The 21,001-nt window shown below is 36.0% G+C and overlaps 1 protein-coding gene across 2 annotated transcripts in view; it reads right to left on the bottom strand.

The window, feature by feature from the left end:
- Gabrb1 (gamma-aminobutyric acid type A receptor subunit beta1) overlaps nt 1–21,001 on the bottom strand; it is a 382,896-nt gene that overhangs the window by 360,200 nt on the left and 1,695 nt on the right. The gene's annotated exons all lie outside the window — the stretch shown is intronic.

Genomic DNA, 21,001 nt, shown 5'->3' with positions numbered 1-21,001 from the left:
TATATACATTCAATGCAATGCCAATTGAAATTCCAACACTATATTTCACAGAACTAGAAAAAAGAATCCAAAAATTCATTTGGAACCACAAGAGACCTAGAATAGCAAAAGCCATTATAGGCAACAGTCACATGGCACCAGGTGTAACAATTCCCAATTTGAAACTATACTACAAAGCCACTGTGATAAAATCAGCATGGTACTGGCAAAGAAATAGGCCTGAGGATCAATGGAACAGACTGGAAGACACAAAAACAAATGCAGATGTACTCAGCTACCTCATCTTTGACAAAGGAGCTCACCATCCTCAGTGGAGGAAAGATAGCCTCTTTAATAAATGGTGTTGGAAAAACTGGATCACATCCTTTCTGACTTTTTAAAGCTCTGCTAGATAATCATCAGCAGATTCTATGCCATTTATGTGTATATAAGACAAGGGAGAAAAAAATGGTGAGAAGTTATTTATATCTTCTCAAAGTATGGAAAAAAGTTCATTTATTTTTCATCCTCAGTGGAGGAAAGATAGCCTCTTTAATAAATGGTGTTGGAAAAACTGGATATCATCCTTTCTGACTTTTTAAAGCTCTGCTAGATAATCATCAGCAGATTCTATGCCATTTATGTGTATATAAGACAAGGGAGAAAAAAATGGTGAGAAGTTATTTATATCTTCTCAAAGTATGGAAAAAAGACTTCATTTATTTTATTACATAGTATTGGACATTTAGAGATCTGTTTTAGATTTGACTAATTACTCAGCTTAAAGGAATTCTTCAGGGTTAGGAAAAATTAGTGAAGTACAACCCTGGCATTCAAAGAATTTAGAGTTTAGATGAGAAATGAATCCAAAATAAATAAAACAATCAGTGACTAGTACGAAACTAAACTCCAGAGCTCTGGGGCAGCATTTTTAGCCCCAGAAGTGTGAAGGAAAAGATGATGCCAGCCCATATCTCACCTTTTAGGACACAAAACTCTTGTCTCTAGATGCTAGGATTGGTGGCCAATGCCTCCCAGCTGAGTCTATCTTTAGAAATGTCCTAGATGAAAAGAAGTTCATGACACATAGTCATGTCTCCTTCTTGAGGTTGCTCATTCCAGGTTACTGGTATTAGTGGCGTAGCCAGGGTATAAAAACTGCAATTGACTGGGTTTGGTGTATGTCAGATAATTCCGAAGAGTCATTCTAATACTGGAGCTCCCATGAGGATGATTACACTTTTGTAGCAGCTATACCTTAAGTCAGCTTCTCCAAGGTTTAGCTTCTCCCTTTGCCCGAAGATGCTGCTCTGAAATCCCTCAAGGAGCTGTTCTGGAAAACATTCTCACTGAACATCACAAAGCTCTCAGTCTCAGGGGAACCCAACCTGTAGCAGTGTCCTTCCTACTCTTCCAGTCTGCTTACATTTCCATTTCTTCTCTGATTTTGACCAGAATTAAATGCACACACTAAACTCACCCTAGTTCAGCTCTCTCGTTTTAACCTATTGTCTTCTCTGGCCATCCAAACTCAGTTCTCATATGGAATTGTTCCTTGTGATATTCTTCATTACCTCACTGGATTTATCTTACCGTTATGAAGCTTTCAGTCAATATGCCTAACCCCTAATGAACTACCCAATCATTTTATCTTAAATGTTTGACAGATGGCGTATGCTGGACTTGGCAGGGGCCTCAGTGCTCAGAAACAAAGGTGGCCCAAGGCAACTGTTCTCTGTTTCCTCCAGGATGTGAGTCCTGGATGCTTTGAAATCATCAACACGGGGATAGACACATCGACAGTAAGATGCATGTTGCTGAAGACAGAGAGGAAAGTAAAAGAATTGAATAGAGAATTATAAATTATGAAATACAAATAGAAAGATGAGCAATGCCAGCAACAATCCAAGAGTAGAATATGTGCCTTTGATCAGTTTAAATCATTGCTTTTGAATGCTTGGACCCTACCACCTCTAGTACTTGAAATGACACAGCACAAATTGGGTCTTAAGGCACACTGTGCCAGTAGTAGCTTTTCTTTTGAGTCAGTATGCAAAACTACCTCAGATTGATGTTCTTTATGCATAAATGTGCATGCTTTAAGAAGACTGAATTGATAGTGAGTCCTTTACTCACTGCCTATATAACATAATATATGATATTCACCCAGGACTTTGCAGCTTCCCCAGGAAATCCTATAGGTACTCACAGAAAGAAGTAGTGATTGTGCATTACTGCTACGGCCTTGTCTCTTGGTGCCCTAAGCTTAATTCTTTCCTAAGTACTGTTTTAATAGTGTGGACTCCATTTTGCTTTTTGTGAAAAGAAAGGGACCCAGGTTTTTTCAGCACTTGCTAAGCATTAAGTCTTCTGCTTCCTTTATGGAGATTTTGTCATATTTTATATCTAACACTATCTTTGCTGACTTCAGGGTGAAATAAATGAGCCTTAGCTCTTTACCACATATTATTAAAATTTCATATTTTCCCTGGAATTTTGGAGGGAACATCAGAAATGCTTTTACAATCACTTCTGACACTGATCTGTTTCTTTTAAAGTCTTGTGAACATTCTGGTCTTATGTACATGTCTGACTCAGAATGGGACTCAAACCTCTCAAAGTCTTTTGTAGAAATAACAGACTTTATTGGAGAAGCAATGGTGTTTTACATAATAGCAGGGAAACAACACCAAAGCAAATGATAAAATTCCTGTTTTTTAAGTCCTTCCTTCACTTTATCACTGGAAAATATGTGCTGAGAATTTCATCCGCTGTTTTCTCATTTATTATCTCTTTGTCCCCCTCTGCCTCTTCTCTGTGGTCCTCCATATTCCTTATATTATTACATAAAGAAAAGAAGTTAGCATTTTACATAGTTTTGTATCCACAAAGAGTTATTAAAATTTTCCCTTAACAAAGGGTCAGTTATTCGGATTATGCCCTTTGGCATCTGACAACTCTCAGAGCCTTTTGGAATCTCCGCCTTCACTTTCTTTCTTCCTGCTCATCTCAGGAAATGCAAGGACCACCCAGATACACCCAAAGACTCATTTTCCTACTGACATAAATTATGCCTTCTTCCTGAGAAAGAAGCAGCAGCTTTTGGGAGTTGAATGCCTCTCGTTTTCTTTTTCTTTTCCCAACACAGTGGTGCAAGGAAATTAACAGAGAGCACACACAAAGTCAGAGCCAGGACCCTGGGTGGGAAAATAATAGACTGTATTTTCTGTCTTGCTGCTTTTGCCAGATGGTGGCCAGGTAGGTCCATTTAATGTGGTAACATCAAGGAACTACATGTGTGAGGAAGATAGAAAGGAGGAAAAATGGAAGAAGAGGGAAGAATTGTCATGATACTGAAATTGAATTTGCTATTAAATCTGGTTTCTCATTCATGCAGTTACAAGGCAAGGACGTGAGGAGTCAGGTGCTGGAGTTGAACATTTGTTGTTAATTCACTTCAGAATGCAATGAGGCAATATGAGCAAAAATAGTCCTTCATGCAGCACTGAATGTCTACTTAGAGCAAGCTACTTGAAATTCAGGTGTCCATCAAACTTGATAAGCTGGTATCTGTAAGCTTTTATACATCAAAATTGTTCTTTGTTTCCCTGAATGGTTTGCAATGCCATTTATTTCTGCATTTGTACTTGGAATTTCTACAAACTTTCTCAGAGACTTCTAACTAGCTTGAAATATAATCCTTTCTTTTCTACTAAGTTTCCAATAAAGTCAGAAGTTAAATGAGTTAAGAAGTTTTAAAAAGGATGCCTCTAATTTCTCATTCTTTATAGCTGAGTAGTACTCCACTTTATTTTAAAAATTCTTTATCCAGTCTCCAGTTGATGAGCAATTGGGCTGTTTCCATGTTTTAGCTATTACAAACTGTGCCACTATGGACATGTGTGAGCGTGTGTCACTGTGTTATGCTTCTTTTGATTCTTTTGGGAAGATACCCAGCAGGGGAATAGCTGAGTCAAATGGGACATCTAGTTCTAGTCCTTTGAGGAATCTCCATACTGAATGAGAAATGAGAGGCATTTATAGCTAAAGGAATGCACATTGAGGCAATATTTGAGTGAAATAAATAGGACACATGTGTATAAATACCAAATAGTTTCTCTGGTGTGAGAAACTGAAAGTGTAAATAAGGATCAAAATGCATAACAGATAATGAGAAATAGGAAGAAAAGGTGCAAAGCGGAAGGGGAAGTGGGAAGGGTAGGGGAAAGGAAAGGGGAATGGAATTAACATGAGAAAATGAAAAAAATGGAAACAAAGACTTTGTAAATAGGGAGCGATGAAGGGGCTGAAGGGAGGGCAGGACATGGGGAAAAAATAAGAATCAAGATAAACTATGTAAAGTTACAAATCTCCATGGATGAATGTGATTCTATTGTATACCTAAAATGTACCAATAAAATTAAAGAACAAAAGATGTACTGGTCTGATGATTTCATTTCTAAACATCATCCTGAAACTATATTTTTTTCTGAAATTATAATTTTTGTATTTCAGTAAAATTCACAATGCATTATACCTATACTTATAACTTTTCCCGAAACTTATTTTGTGTTGCTCATATTCTTTGCCTCTGAGAACTTAGCAACATCCTGGACCCAAAGGCAAAAATGTTCAAACTGGTGCTGACCTAGGTGTGTCAGAATTTATGTAGGACTATAGTTTACAGTGAAGGCACATGCATAGAGAAGCATGTCCATGCGACACTCCCATCCAACACACAAGAGAGCTGAACAAACACATCACAGTCTGTATCAGTGAGTAGCAACGGCTTGTGATGGCTTTAGCAGAATTTAGTGATCTCTCCAATAACTTGATTCTGCATTTTTAAATAAACAATTTTATTTGAAGCCAGTTATTTTTCTCTAGACTCTGATTGCCTTTATCTTTATACATCTACTTTTCATATGCATTAAAGTATTTTGGTTTTTATTTCTGTAGAAGAAAGCTAAATGATTGTTATGTTTTCACTGCCATCATGTAGAACAGGTCAAGAGAAAGAGACTTTTTAAAAAATGTGTATTCTTCCATGAGGCAAAAAAATGAAAAATATGTCCTATAAGCTATGTGGTAATAATAGCTTGCTATTTTAACCTCAAGATGCCAACTGCATTTCATAATGCAATTCCCCAGTTTTGAAAGGACAGTGATGAAATTATCTGACCTTTTCATATTACAGTTTAATTTATCTCTCAGAGTTCAGTTGGAAAATTCAGAAGAACTAAATATACCTGAGTCTTTTCTTTCAACCCAGAAATGGGTTGTCTGATTGGCCTCCCAATTCTCCCTCTGTCTCTCTCTCTCTCTGTCTCTCTCTCTCTCTCTCTCAAATACAAAACAACAAAAAACAGATGTTACAATTCCCTGCTAGAGAGAATCCCAGAGAACAGAACAGTTCTTTCTTTCCACTGACAAGAAATATTGTGAACTGAAAAGAAATAACTAATTTTGAATATTTCAGCTCTTCATCTTAATCTTAAAAATAAGATGCCTCTTGGAAGCAACCTGCCAGTGTTTTATTGTCTATTTTATGGACCATTACATAGATGCCATTGGAGGGAGAAACAAGAACCTGACCCCACTGATTAATCCTCTTGTCTGGTCAAGATGTGTGTGTTTGTGTGTGTGTGTGTGTGTGTGTGTTTTTAATATCTTCAATAAAAATGTTTTTAATATATTTCATTTTAAAAAAAGATTAAGAGGAAAGTCTCTGTCTAGGAAAGCAATCCTGGGCAAGACCTAGAGCATGAACAAGGATTGCCCTTACTAATGCTTGCTTTAAAGCCTAGAATTCCAAACTTATACTGTCCAATGAGAGTATCTGGTCTTGCATTTTAGAGCTTAAAGACAATAGAATTTTTAAAAAAAAATACAATAAACTTTTTTTCAGCCTGTCCTGTGGGGAAGGCACTTAGCTCTTTGTCTTCAAGTAGTTGTTGTGGCAATAAAAGATTGAACACGTGATGTGTCTCTTTTTCATTAATTACCCTGAAGCTCAGTGATATGACAACTTTTGAGAAGATATAAGTTTGAGTGGTGTGCAATGTAAGGTTCATAACTAAACTGTTTCATAAATAGCCTCCAAATCGATGCCTTCCCAGCCAAGTGCCCTGTCATCACTACTGAGTGTGAGCTTATTGCTGAAGAAAGTAGTCTTCCTTTCTTCAATTTTACATACTAGCACAAGTGACCAAAATGTGAGAATTTTCGAACAGCTTATGATGATTTTCATAAATATCAAGCAGAAATCTTAGAAGCTCAAATTTCTCTATCAGGAAAGATGTTAGAGTAATTTTCCATCTCATCATCTTGCCTTTGGACAGAACATCTCTCTAAGCCAACTAGGACAGATATAATTATCCTTTCTTCTTCTGAAGCTTTCTAAGGATAAACACTTCCCAGATACTCTTAGGAGCTCTTTCCAGCATCTTCTGACTTATTAGAGTCAAGATGCTCTTCCTTATGTCCAAGCTAATCTATACTTCTACCTTAAGATTCCCTCAGAAGGGACATTAAATCTATTTTCTCTTTCTACTTGTGATTAGCATCTAGCAGCCTATAATTTGCACATAGTATGTCTACTATCATTTAAATCAGTGAATGTATCAAATATTTTCATAAATCTGATGACATTAAGAAAGGTACACTTTAACATTTATAAAACTAAATTCTGAGCTAAATAAAATCAGTTGCTTCCTTCTAGGACCTATTTTGCTAAGTTCTGGCCATGTTTTCTAATATTTGAAAACTTTGTTATGTTTAAGTGCTGTTAAAAGTAATGATGTTCTAACTGATTTAATGACCTAACTACCATAAAAAGATTCTGAAGCTAATCTATCTGAGCAATTCACAGTTTTATCACTTGCCAGCTGAATAACTCTGGGCGAGTTACTCAGTTTTTCTGTACTTGTTTATTTATCTATAAAGGAGGTACTAATACACATTTAATGTAAGTGCTTTATAAATTAAGTGGGTTCATTCTTATAAAGAAGTTAAAATGGCATGTACTTTGGATAAACGCTGCATATGTATTCATTATCATTATCAAGACTTCAAGATAACTTTCCATGCTTGAAGATTCATATGTGATGAATGAATCTTTTTGTAATAGCCCTGGCAATTTTACCTCGGCAGACTTTTTAGCATTATCTTCGCTGTATGGACCCCCTATCATCTTCCTCCCTATAAACATTGCAATTCCCAGGTGGACTGCATTTTTTCTGCTGCGTTAAAGATGTGATTTCTTTTTCTGATGCCATGCATGCATCATCAATTGTGACTTCATAGAGAGACTTAACTTTTCACAACTCACCTTCCCTGTGAGGTTCTTGGATGTTTCTTGCTATAGTATGGATATTGTTTGAGTGTGTCCCGGAGGTTTCATGTGTGGAAATTTAACCCTCACTGTGTAGCGCTAAGAGGGTAGAAACTCAATCTAATTATAGTGTTTCCAGTTGGGGCCTTGTCTTAGTCACTTTTGTTTCTACTGACACAATCCACAGCTTAGAGGGGATCACTATTCTGAAGTTTTAGTCCAGGGTCTACCAACTCAAATGCGGAAACAGCACGGTAAAGGGGCATAGCAGAGGAAGAGCTGCTCATGTCATGATGGCCAGGAAGTAAAGAAGGGAAAAGAAGACAGGGAAAGAGGGCCAGGGTTTAGCTCAGTGGCAACGCACCTGCCTTGCAAGTACAAGGTCCTGAGTTCAATCCCTGGTACCGCCCTCCAAAATAAAAGAGGAAGAAGAAGGCAGGGAGGGAGATGTACTCTTCCAGGTCATGCCCCCAGTGATCTTATTCTTTCCACCAGACTTCACCTTCTAAGGAAAAATCAGCTATAACACCTTCATACCTAATCACCTTCCAAGCACATGAGACTTTTTAGACCTAAACGAAAATGTGCCTTTAGAGGTGGTTAGATTGATATGGTCATTAGGATGGTGCCCCCATGATCTAATGTTTCTGTCTTTCTAAGAAAAGGGAAAGAAACTAAAACAGACAAACATGTACTCACATGCACCCTGTCTCTCAGGACTGTTGTCAACAAGAAGGCCATTAGCACATGTAGCCCTTTGACCTTCTGCCTCCAGAACTGTGTGACAGAACAAACCCCTTTTCTTAAAAAGCACTCAGTCTGTGTAGTCAGTCTGTGGAATTGTGTAAATAGCAACAGGACATGGATAAATGCATTCTTTGAAGGAATAAGTAAATCCTATAATTTATAAAAACCCCTTAGAATTCCTATCAAGCTTCTTTCCTCTTACAAAGCTCTCAGAAAACATATGTAAACTGATATATCATGTTTTATTAATTTACCTACAAACTTTAATGTAACAACTTGAAATAGGTTATCTCACCAGCAAATACATGATAACTACAATGAGGCTAATAGGTGTAGACCGAATCTGTATATCCTTACAAAATCATACACTGAAACGGAATCCTTGGTCTGATGGGATTTTGAGGTGAGGTCTTTGAGAAGCAGCTAGATGGAAAACCAGAGCCCTCAGCAATATTACTACTCTTTTTGTAAAAGTGGACCCGGAAGTCTCCTTCATTCCCTCCATACACGAGGACGTATGAGAACAGGCCAGGAGGCAGCCTTCACCCACCAGATACTGGACCTGCCTACACCTTGATTTTGGACTTCCTATTGACCAGAACTGTGAGATAAAATTATGTTGTTTTTAAGTCACCCAGTCTGTGATATTCTGATTTATCATCCCAAATAAGCTAAAAATTACAATAGTAATGACAATAGTGATTAATGTTGCGCTTAAAAATAACCTACTCCTTCCTCAAACCTACCTAAGAGGTCTGACACTATGATAAAAGACTTAAACACATTATCTATGTAGTCTTCCATTATGTAAGAAGAAAATAGTATTTACCCTTATTTTAAAGAGAAATTCAGGCTTTGAGTGGCACAAGATAGTCATAAATCCTAGCTTTCCTTAAACAATTTTGTTTTGAACATTCGTCAAATGCAATCAATTATTAATAGTGGTCCCTTCATTCTTAATAATGTGAGGTTGGATATAAATTAAATGAAATACCCTAGAATTAACCAATGCCAAGTCAACAAAACCTATAAGTGGTAGGGATATTATTAGAAATCAACCCTATTGCCCCAAATCTTAGGCTAAGCTTATAGAAAACTACATATTCCATCTCCTCCATTTGTTGGAGAGTGATATAACTTGTGAAGCTTAGAGATGTATGGGAAGACTGAGTATAGACTGAAACTACTTGAGAGGTAACATGGTTCAGTTCCTTTTCAGCATAAAAACTAACAGAATATTACCAGGGAAAAAAGAGATAAGAGAAATCTTTTCTACTTTTTCTGTCAATTTTCAAAGGTAAATTTTACAGTTAGCAGTGCTGTGATTCCAAATGCATGAAGAAAATCCTAACATCAAACAGTAATGTTATTCTATTTGATTATGCATAATGGGAACTAGTAATACCTTTGATGTCCTGACATTAAAAGAGGGAGAAATTAATTATAAGCTTGGGAAATAATAGTAAAATAATAATATACCAGCACTTAATGTTATAGTATTTACAGTTTAAATGTCACATAAACCTAAACATATATTTGTATGTGGAATATCTTTTGACATTCATAGATTCCTGAAATAAGGAGAACAGAAATTATTTATATTTTACATGAAACTAAGAGTCAAGTGGATTTTAAAAGTCAGTAGATTTATATTTGACATTATAAATGAGGATGGAGCATAATTCTGAGAAGTTAAAGTGATTTAAAATTATTGACATATAGATGGGCTGGGAATAGAGTTCAGTAGTAAAGGATGGGCTTATGCTCAAGGCACTGGGTTTCATGCCCAGCACTATGAAATAAGAACCATATTTAAAAAAAACAACTTTATATATACAGATTCAGAAAAATATCAAAATTACACATGGCAAATGGAGAGCATCTGGACTTAAAAAGCTATTCTTGTACATTACCTGCTGATCTTCACTGTGAGATTAAGTATTAAAACTGCAAATATTCTCTCATCCTCCCATCAGAGAATAAACTTGAGTCTGTTGGTTTCACAAAATGGGCTACAAAATATTAAGCAATCAGTTTCAGATCAAGCCAAATGCTTTTCAGCGGCAGAGGATCTGTGCAGATAACACAAATGTGTTTGCACATCTCTGCCACCTTTCCAGATGGTTCTATCAGCTCCCAAACTCAGGAAGCTGCTGATTCTTGGGGGAAAAATACAAAACTACACTAGCATCCCCTCTACCCTTTTGAAATCTCTGTCTTGTAAGCAAATGTGTTCTCACACTCACCCATTCATTCAGACTCCGGTTTAAATACCTAAATTGAAAACCTGCATTTATTTTCATCTCTCCCAGGACTGTTTGCATTTCAGCAGGAACTAAGGTCTCAGATATGTTCTAATGATAACTTTTTAAATTGGTTTCTTCCCAGTTAGCCCAAAATCACTTTCTGTAGGTGCTTCCTACATATTCTATCAATACAGTCTCATGTTTTGATTGAAAAAGTAAGCTATATTCAATGAGAATCAATAGGAAAAATGTATTGAAAAATAATCAAAGCTTTTTTGTTGTTGTTTTGTCTCAAATATCTGTTTTGCAGAACCAAATGTGCAAATCCTTTAAAGGATTTTAAAATGTGAAAAGCAAGGCAGTGACTATGCAAAAAAAAAAAACACAACTCATCAAGATATATTTATGATTGATGGCACTGATTTTAAAGACAGTGGGACAGATGCCCTCCTGTAGTATTCTGAAATCATTCTCTTCTACAATTTCAGAGAACAGGTTATGAAAGCCCTTTCAAACTTTATGACAATACAGTTTGTGGGGGTGTTTTCTACAGTAGCATTTATGTGGGCTTAGGAGCTGTGCACCAGTAACCCACCAAGGACTGCATCTGCTTTTCCAATCTCACCCTCCAAATTTTTCATCCTGGCCTCATTCTCTCATTCCCACTTTCACAACTTCCCGAAGTCACATCTCACCACATCAAGCCTGAAGTTTTCACTTGACCAATATTAACCTCTGTAGTGAATCCTTTTTCTGTATGCTCATCAGTCTCAACTCAGCAGTTGGTTTGAATCGTGATGTTTGTTCTCAAAATATTTGCTTTGCTTTTTTTTCCCCCTTGGGAGAGTTTCACTATAGAGCCCAGGCTGGCTTTGAACTCACTATATCCTACTGCACAATTAAATTATAGAGTGTGTGGGGAGATGGTTAGTCGGTGATGTTGATGGTGAGGATTGTTTTATCATCAATTAGTGTGGTAGATAATTTGACATATTTACTGGTTTCAATAGCATGCAGGATTAAATATATAGTTAAAGCAAAAATGGCTAATCATTAGATGGATACGGATTTTACATAAATATATATTAAATAGATTATATATATATGGAATAGACAATTTTTGACTCTATATTTTCAAATTCTATAAAATCATAGTTTTGATCCTTTTTAAATTTTATTAGTACATTTTAGGTATACAATATGCTGACATTCATTTGAACCTTTACAGAATATATGTTGGTTCTTATTTTTTCCTATTCCCCTGTACTCCACTTTGGTCTTAAAATACAACTTTTCTTATTTAAAAACCTCTCCAGACTAGCTGAGGAATTCCTTTCTATACTTACCTGTTATGTTTGAGTTTTCTCCTTTTTTTAAATGCCACATACTTTGTAGCCATCAAATTATTCTCTTACAATTTCTTCAATATGTCTAGAAATATGGATAGTCTATATCCCAAGAAGATAATAGTGATAAATAAATAGATAGATAGATAGATAGATAGATAGGTGATTGATAGATGAAGATATACACATGCATTGAAATTTGTCATTAAGTAATTCTGTGTTTGTGATTTTGGTTCTGCTACATGATTAAGCTGTTTCTATGGAAACAGTTTATGACTCATGGTCAACATAAAAGAAAATTACAGATGAAGTGGTAAGGTAGACCTGATGGAGAAACTATTGATTTCTGACTTAAAACTGAAAATGCTGTTATTACCAACAGTTTTATGAAAAGAAAAATTGTTTTATACTTCTAATAAATGTTATAATTGTCTCTACAGTATAGTATACACTACTTAGGAACATAAAAAAAAATATAATCCTAAATTTCCTGGAGCTTACATAGTTTTTTACAAAGGTAAAAAAGCTTAATTAAAATTTAATATGGTTGATTCTTTTTGTTTTTTGTTTTGTTTTGTTTTTTGTTTTTTGAGACAGGGTATCACTATGTAGGTGAGACTGACCTGGAACTCACTATGTAGCTCAGGCTGGTCTCGAGCTCACAGCAATCCTCCTGTCTCAGCCTCCTGAGTGCTGGGATTAAAGGCATGTGCCACCATGCCCGGCATAGTTGATTCTTAATGTGTGTTATATCTTTTGTTTTTTAGAAGCCTTGATTTGCTCTTATACAAATCAAGATATTCTTTCTTCAGAACTTTCTGCAGCGTGGCTGCTGAATAGGCTCCATAAGAGAAATATAATTTCCTGTAGGATTTGAAGTAGATTTAGACGCATTTGAGTGGGAGAAGGGTTACAGGTGGTAGGAGGGAGAAACAACGGACACTGACATGAGAAAAACCTTCTAAGCACAGGTAGTATTTCAAATGAGCTGTCTCTATGGAAACCACAAGACTGCATTTTTGACTTGAGAACTATGTATCATTCCCTTGAAAATAATAAATCATAAGAAAAAATCCCCCCTCCCGAGTCACAGAGGGTTAGAGTAGGCAGGAACCCTGAGATTTCAGCAAACTGTTCTGCTTTTAGAAGGTATCCCAAGTAAATTTCCTCATTCAAATAGGAATCACTGATAGCAACTTCCTTATCAACTTCTTCAGCAACAAGAGCAAAACATCTAACCTTTCTCTTTTTTTCTCCTGTATCTGACAGCGTTTATCCACACACCCACGGTCTTTTTCCATAGAGGTAGCGATGAAATGTGAATTGTTAACAGTTACCTACAGTCGTTCCTCTATTTGAATCTGTTTCTCTGTCTTCTTCCTCCCAACTAAATAATGAAATCTACAAATACATTTGCTTAGATAGATTTCCTCTTTCTAGAAGATCATCACAAAGGGGACAAGGCAGTTGAACTCTTGTTTAAAATACTACCCGACAGGCCATTCAAATGTCTCTGTCCTCTGCAAGGCTCCCAGGAGTCACTTTTTAATTTCCTGGCAGGTAAGCTCGGTTTCTCGGGACGTGCTGTCAGCCTCACTTGCCCCGTCCGTTACCGCAGCCTCATTTCCTCACCAAATGCACTTTCTGTAAGAACTCACACTGCTTCCTTGCAATTTCACAAGGAAGCACAATGTTCCAGAAGGACTCTGAATCACTTCAGCAATGCAGTGGAAAAGAGAACAGATGCTGTGTAAGTGGGTTCTCTACACATGTTTTCCCCTTTGTGGTTTTATAAAGACAGCTAAAACAAAATACAAAGATCACTTCTCTGGAGGAATTTGAAAGGTGTGCCCTAAAACCTGTCAATCTATCTAGATCCTCCTAGTCAGAGAACTATCTTGCTAGCTATGTTGGCTGTATTCCATGTCTTTCCCTAGTATTCTGTCTCCATATCTCTGCTTCATTTAGCTGCCATCTTTAGTGGGGCCCAGAGTTTCTTTAAAGAATGTATTGATTTGTAACATAATTAGGAGGTTCACCAAGGAATCAGTCTATTTCAATCTCCCAATGTTGGAGATGGTTCCATTTTCCAATATTTTCTTTCAGTCTGCCCACATGAACCTGTAACAACCAACTCTTCTCCTCACTTTGAAAATATGTCAACCTCAGAACAAGGGAGATGGTACATTGTGCTCCTTTCCCTGGTGCCCACCCTGGGCAGATGGTACCCTCCATGACAAACACTCAGTATCTCCAGAACCTCCAGTGTATCCAGGGATCACTTCTTCTCTAACCTACATCTTCCAAGAGCACAAAATCCTTCTGATTTGCCTATTTTTTAATATTTGTTTATAATTTATTCCTAGGTCTACTATATTACTTTAAGGATTTATCACCTTTCCTTTACTTTGCGACACTCTCTTAATTTCTTATTTTTGAAACCGTATCCCCTGTTTTACCCTTCTCTACTTCGTTCTCCACATCATTATGAGAATGATCTATCTGAAATGTAAAACATGGAGACTTTTAAGCCTTTAAAGAGTTTCCTCCATTTCAAGATCAGACTTCAATTCTTTAGCATCATTTCAGTATCATTTTGGAGTATGTGTGTATATATGTGTTCTGTGGAAACTCCCTTCATAAAATGAAATTGTTTTTAAAACTAAAAATTCAAAGGAGCATATAGAGAACAGTGAACTACCTAAAGCATATTCCTAATCCTTGTTCAACTTCCAAGACATTCAAATTTATAGCTTGTTTCTTGTGTATTCTTTCAGAAATGGTCAGTAGATATACAAGCAAGTATGTAGAGACTTTTTTTACACAAGTAAGAATATTTGATAGCACTGTCATACACCTTGCACGTAGCACTCAGTGTGATCTCGTGACAATGCTCCCTGTGCCCCTTTGGTTCTCACAATTGTGAAGCCTGCAGTTCGCAGAACATCCCATGCTGTCTTTGGGTACACCTGACAACACACGGCCTTCCTTCTGCTTTGACTGTCCTTCCTCCTTTTTGCAGCCTATTCACAATGGCTAACTACTATTCCTCTTTAATATTCATTTTAGGCACTGATCTTGCACCATGTCTTAGAAATTATATCTCTGAGCTCCTGTAGGATCCTGCACATACATGACTATATCATAGTACCTACCACATTGTTTTAAAATAAATTTATTGTGTATTCTGCTCTACACTGCAAGGCATGGAACTTGTCCTAGTTTTATTTCTATTCCTAATGCCTAGTTCAGAGCCAGATAAAAGACTAAATATACTGTAAGTTTGTGTTGAATGGAAACACCCCAAGATCGAGACAACTATTGAAGTTTTAAGATCTTCTAAAGGGAAAAATTCTTTATATTCCACGGTGAGAGATATTAAATACATGTTTTTTTTTAAAGACCATAATCTCGACAAGAACAGAGAGCCCATCTGTTTTATTCAGTAATTTAATGAATGCTCTTGGAACTTTGCCCTTTAATCTTAAATTCACAACAGGATGCTAGGTTTTATTGTGATGTGAAGGATAAGGTGTGACACATAAGTTCACTTAGTGGAAGAGTAACAATGGGGAAATATAAGGGATCCTAAAAAAGAGTAATTAAGATCATACACACAAAAGAGAAGGAATTTTTCACTTTTTTCTTGTGTACAACTTTTAAAAGGTTATCATCACTTAGAGTGATAGGAATTACAGTGGTACCTCAGTTCACAAACTTAATTTTTTCTGCAATTCTTGTCACAAACTAAATTGGACAAGAACCAAATCAAATTCAGTGGTTAGGGTCAGTGTTGACCTTATGGGGAAATTTGATTTAGTTCTCATCCAATTCAGTTTGTGATCAGAATCATGGAAATAATTAAGTTCATGAACAAAGGTATGACTGTAATCACTAACCCTTTTTTTCAGAGTATCTAACAGGTGCTGAATAGTACAGTACTAAATGCTACTATGAACTTCCTTTCCTTTCAGTCAAGATAGCCAGAGAACTTCATGAAATTCACAATCTCCTGAAAAGAGAAGTATTCTAAAATGCAGAAACTCAATCCTGGTACTATGAAAATGAGATTCAGAAACTATGAACTAACATTTAGTGAACTATAAGCATATAGCAATACATTCTTATTATCCTCAAGCATGATTATGACAGTTGAGCCACCTTACTAAAATGTAAACCAACTGGAAATATTAAATAGCTTGTTTTGTCTGAAATGTTTTACCCTTTTTGATAGTGCAAAATTTCATTCATTTGTGAGTGTTTTTAGGGTGCTATCTGGTATTTAGAGTACTTCCAAGACAGAAGTCATCAAACATTTAGAGAGCTGACACTGATACTCAACTGAGACAATCACCAAGGTTTTACCATTCACACTTCAGCCACCTCCTACAGGCGGGATATCCAGATTGTGAAGAGCAGTAGTCTCCTTCTGTTATACATCAGGTGCTAAAAATATGTTAGTAGATTAGTAATGTAGTAGAAGAGCAATATTCCCAGGGTGAATAGAATAAATGGCAGTTAGAAATACTTCCAATTTGGTCTTGGCTCCAATGTTCAGTGCAATATAAACCAGACCGCACTCAAGTCTTACTCTGAAGACCACTGTGACAGTTAAACTGGACTGTCAACTTGATTGGCTTGAGAGCTGCTAAGGAGTTTAAGGAAGCCTACATCTAGGGGTATCTGGGTCTGTGGTGGAGGGTACTTTATTTAGGCCCTCCCTCTCTGGTGCTGTTCCCCTGTGTTTTGCTACCTCGACATCATGTACTAAGCGGTTTTGCTCCATTGTGCCCTTCTGCCATGATATTTCTGCCTTGGAGCCAGCCTACCATGAACCTCTGAAACCACAAGTCAAAATAAACCTCTCCTCCTTCAAGTTGTGAGTGTTAGGTATTTTGTACTAGCAACAAAAAAGCACACCACTGATCCAGTGTTTCATGTTACTATCTTGAGAAAAGTGTTAAAGGGAGAAAGAATTAGATGATAATGCCATGCCCAATCAAAACAATCATCTAAGAAGCCCTATATTTCACAAAATAATTACTGCAGTGCACAAGTGACTGTAATAGTTTGCATTCAGTGGTAACTCCTTGTATATTTTGAGTCTCCTCAGAAAAATAGGAAGAGAATATAACAGGAGAATGAGATAGAGAGGAAGATTCTTGATATTGACAGAGTCTAAAATTTTTAAAGATTCAAGGAGTAGGGAAGTGAGAAGGGTAGGGGAAAGGAAAGAAGGGAAAATAAAAAAAATATAAGAAAGGAAATAATGGAAACAGAGTCTTTGTAAATAGGGAAGGGTGGAGGGGGTGAAGGGAGGACAGAGGAATGGGGAAAAAATAAGATTGGAGAAACACCATGTAAAGGTACAAGGTCTTAATGATGAATGTAACTGTACTGTATACCTAAAATGTACCAATATACTTAATGAAAAAAAAGATTCAAATTTTTGATTATAGAATATTTGAACAAGAAAGGAGCCTTTCAATCATGAAAATTGCTCTGTTTTATAAAAAAGAATCCTGAGGACTAGAGAAGTCAAATTCCTCACTCAAGGTCCCAAATCTAACAATTAAAATCACTTTGTTTTTTATGATCCCTGCAATTAGAAGGCTGACCCTGAAGACAGGCTCCGTGGTTTCAAATCTTGACTATGCCATCCATTAGCTCTGCAACTTCTGAGCAAATTACTTAACCTCTCTATTCCAAGTTTCACCCTTTCTCAACTTTAGTTTTTCAAGTAATGAGGGACAAGAATTTCACAGCCTTGAATCAAAGATTAAATAAGCTAGTAAAGTAAGACACTTGACAATCATACTTCACACTTGAGAAACATTCCGTCCCCCCCAAATGTTGTTATGTATTTTCATTTTAATGCACAATTTAACTCCCAGTCTGCTCCTATGATCCTAAAATTACAGGCTTTCAAACATATGCTCAAATTTTAAAAAACCTAGATAGACTTGCTAGAGCTGTGTGGTTGGACCTTTACTTGATGATCAGAATCGAACTCTCAAATAAAAAGGAAATGGCCAGTGAGTGATTGGAGTCTGAAATACAAGATTTCAATTTCTTGTTTGCTTGTAGTCTAACATGTTTTCTCAAACTACAAGAGAAAACTTGCCTTCTACCATCTGTGTTTTACTGAGTTGATCAGAGCAGATTTTAATGTCCAATTTAAGGGTGATATTTGGTAGCTCTTGCCTCCCTTCACTTTGGCTGTTCCTGTGTACTTCTAGTTAGTCCTGTGTGTGTGTGTGTGTGTGTGTGTGTGTGTGTGTGTGTGTACATTTGAGGAGGAGCTTGGCAGAAAAGTTAAAAGAGAAGGGTTAAAGGATTTAATATACAATAAATGAAAACCATAGTAGATTAAGGGTACAATCTAGAAAATGATAATGGTATATCATCAGTTTCACACATACCACATAGTCCATGACGTGAGAAAAAAATCTTTCCCAATTGATTCAATAATATCATTGCCTAAAAAGGTTTGCTCTTATATTTTTTTCTATATTAGAATTATTCTTTACAGTTTTTGCATTCACTGCTCAAAGCCATTCTTTTTAAAAAGGTTATTATTTTTCTTATGGAAACTTGAAAACAATGACACCAAAAATTTATACATGCTAATGGGGTAAAATGTGCTGTTTCAATATATGTTTGTAAGTCTTAAGATTAATGAGATTCTTAACTATAAATACTCATTTCCTTTCTTTCAATTGAGAAAATATAAACTGAAGGAAGTGAAGCAGAAAGTACTCGATGTCATGATATTCTCTGAAATGGACAATATTAAAAATAATCTGGAATTATATTCCACTTACAGTAACACAGGAAAAGAACAAAAGATAACAGAACATTGTTCTCAAATCCATTAATTTAATGTTTAATTATCATATAATTTGCCTAGCCATGAAATGGGTAATTATGATGAATAAAAATACATAAATGACCAATGTTTTAGTAGTGAATTTAACATAGTCTTTAAAATATTTGAATATACTCATCCATTCTTATTTTTTAATTTCAGTGAAAATTTAAAATCTTACTTCCTATCAACATAACAAAGCATGCTTAATTTAAAATAATGTCTTCTTTTTCAAGAACTTTCAATTCTCATACTGCCTAACAAAATCAAAGTATGTTACATAGAAGTAAGAGCTAAACATTCAGGTTGTGTCTCTATGAAACTCTCAGTCTTTTAAAATGTTCCTCTTTATTTCCACTTTTCTTAGAGTTATTCCCAATTCATTTATTTCAACCCTTTATCATAAAGTACAAGCTAAAATAAACCTTAAGTCTTGTTGGTTGCTTTCATTAAAAGAAGAGAAAAAGAAAGAATAAGAAAATCCAGGATTAGCATAGTCCAACTCTCAAGGGTTTCTAATTTCCCATTATATCTCTAACGCTCATATGAAAAGATACTGTGTATTTTAGTACAGAATATTTTAAAAGTTTAGCTATATATTCCAACTTTCAATGGTTTCTATTTTTCTATCATATCTCTCACACCATTGTGAAAAGATGGTGGGTATTTTATTTATTTATTTATTTATTTATTTATTTATTTATTTATTTATTTATTTATTTATTGGTGGGGACTGGGGGTAGAACTCAAGTCCTTGTGCTTGTGAGGTAGGCAGCAGAACCATTGAGGTAAATCCCCAGCCCAATGAGTATTTTAATACAACATATTTTAAGAGGTTTATCTGTTGGAAGCATTTTTTTTTAACTGTGCTTATATCATGGTTCAGAGCATGAACAGATTGTATTATTGAATCCTTTGTAGAAAAAGCCCAGTACTGTTAAAATTATATTCAATTCTTTTTCTAAGTTTATGTATGAATTTAGTTGAACAACTGTTGGTCACACAGAGCTTTTGTGGTGGTGGTGGTGGTTTTGGTTTATATGCAACTTCGCTATTCAACTCACTTTAAAAAATGACTGCAGAGTTGAGGATATGGTCATTGGTAGGGCATTTCCTTCACAAGAGCAAGTCCTTGGATTCAGAAAAACAAGGTGGAAAAGTGGGTGTAAATATGGCAAACAAATTTTTATTTCAGTGTCAGGGATCAAACCTAACAATGGTGCTTGCAACTGCTCTCTCTACAGAGATACGCCTTCTTCTCCAACCAACAGAATTATGCATTTTTTAGAAATTCTGAAAGCCTAGTATCCTGTACAATAAAGTAAATCAATGGCAAAAGCACTGTTGGCTCTTTTAGCATTCAGTCTTCTATTTTTATAAAGCAACTATGCATTTGCTTATAAATGATTGAAAAGGGAAATATGATCATTTATCTGCTTGAAACATTTTGTTAAGTAACTCATTGTCTAATCTGTCCATTTGCTTTTGCATAAATCGGTCATGATTTGTATATGTACCTAATATTCTAGCCCCAAAGTGTCTGTAAATAGTATGTTTTAAGATGCTTTGTGTTACCATGTATGTAAAAGAATAGTGAATCTCTTAAAATCATCAGAAAATACTCATTTATATGCTTTAAATGTTAAAACTTACATTTGTTTTTCCAGTACAACAAAGATATTATTTGAAAATGTTATTTTAAGCAATCAGAAACATTTAAAATGACATGTTAAGTAAGCTATGTAAAGGAGGGGTAGTTTCAGCTATAAAAGAAAAATAAAATTGTCACACTTTTTATTCCATTTAGCAGGCCATAAACACTTATTTCTTCCCGATCTAATATTTTAAAAACGGAAAGAAAAAATTTTAAACCTCAGTATGTTAAAATAAAATGGTTTACTGGAAATGAAATGGAAGACAATTCAGTAGTCTTTATAGCTACAAAAAGATAAAATCCGAATGGATTTGTCTTTTAATTATTCAGGATGTCTAAATTTCTGCAGCCCATTATTTGTATGTTTGATCGGTGGAATAAAAATGACATTTTGCTCACATATGTGTGGCTGTTCTCTAGGTCGTGGATTCTAGAAATGCAACAGGCGTTTGCCTCTGAACTCTAGCAACTAGAAAACTGCTACCCGCGCTGGCTGGCGACAGGCAATACAGAAGGTGGCAGTTAGGATTCCCAATCATTTTGCCGGAGCTTTCAGAAAAGAGGGAGGAAAAACGAGAGCATGTGGAGCTCTTTGAAATGAAGGGATTTCGCTCTGCTCCGCTTGCCCCAGCCTCTCCTTGGGCTGTTGAACCAAGCTCTGTGGGGACGCTTAGGTTTCTGGGGTAAAGCAAAGCATTATAACTCAACCCATTGTGCTTCAACCTAAATGTTCAAGAAGAGGCGAGACAAATTCATCAACGCTCTAACGTGGGAACAATACAGGACTCCCCAGAAGCAGGCTCGGGCTTCCCCTATTTGCGAGCGAGG

The sequence above is a fragment of the Fukomys damarensis genome, unplaced genomic scaffold, assembly GCF_012274545.1.
Source record: "Fukomys damarensis isolate Sample0158 unplaced genomic scaffold, DMR_v1.0_HiC HiC_scaffold_35, whole genome shotgun sequence".
Classification (NCBI taxonomy): Eukaryota; Metazoa; Chordata; class Mammalia; order Rodentia; family Bathyergidae; genus Fukomys; species Fukomys damarensis.
This window is presented reverse-complemented; position numbering and strand designations above follow the sequence as displayed.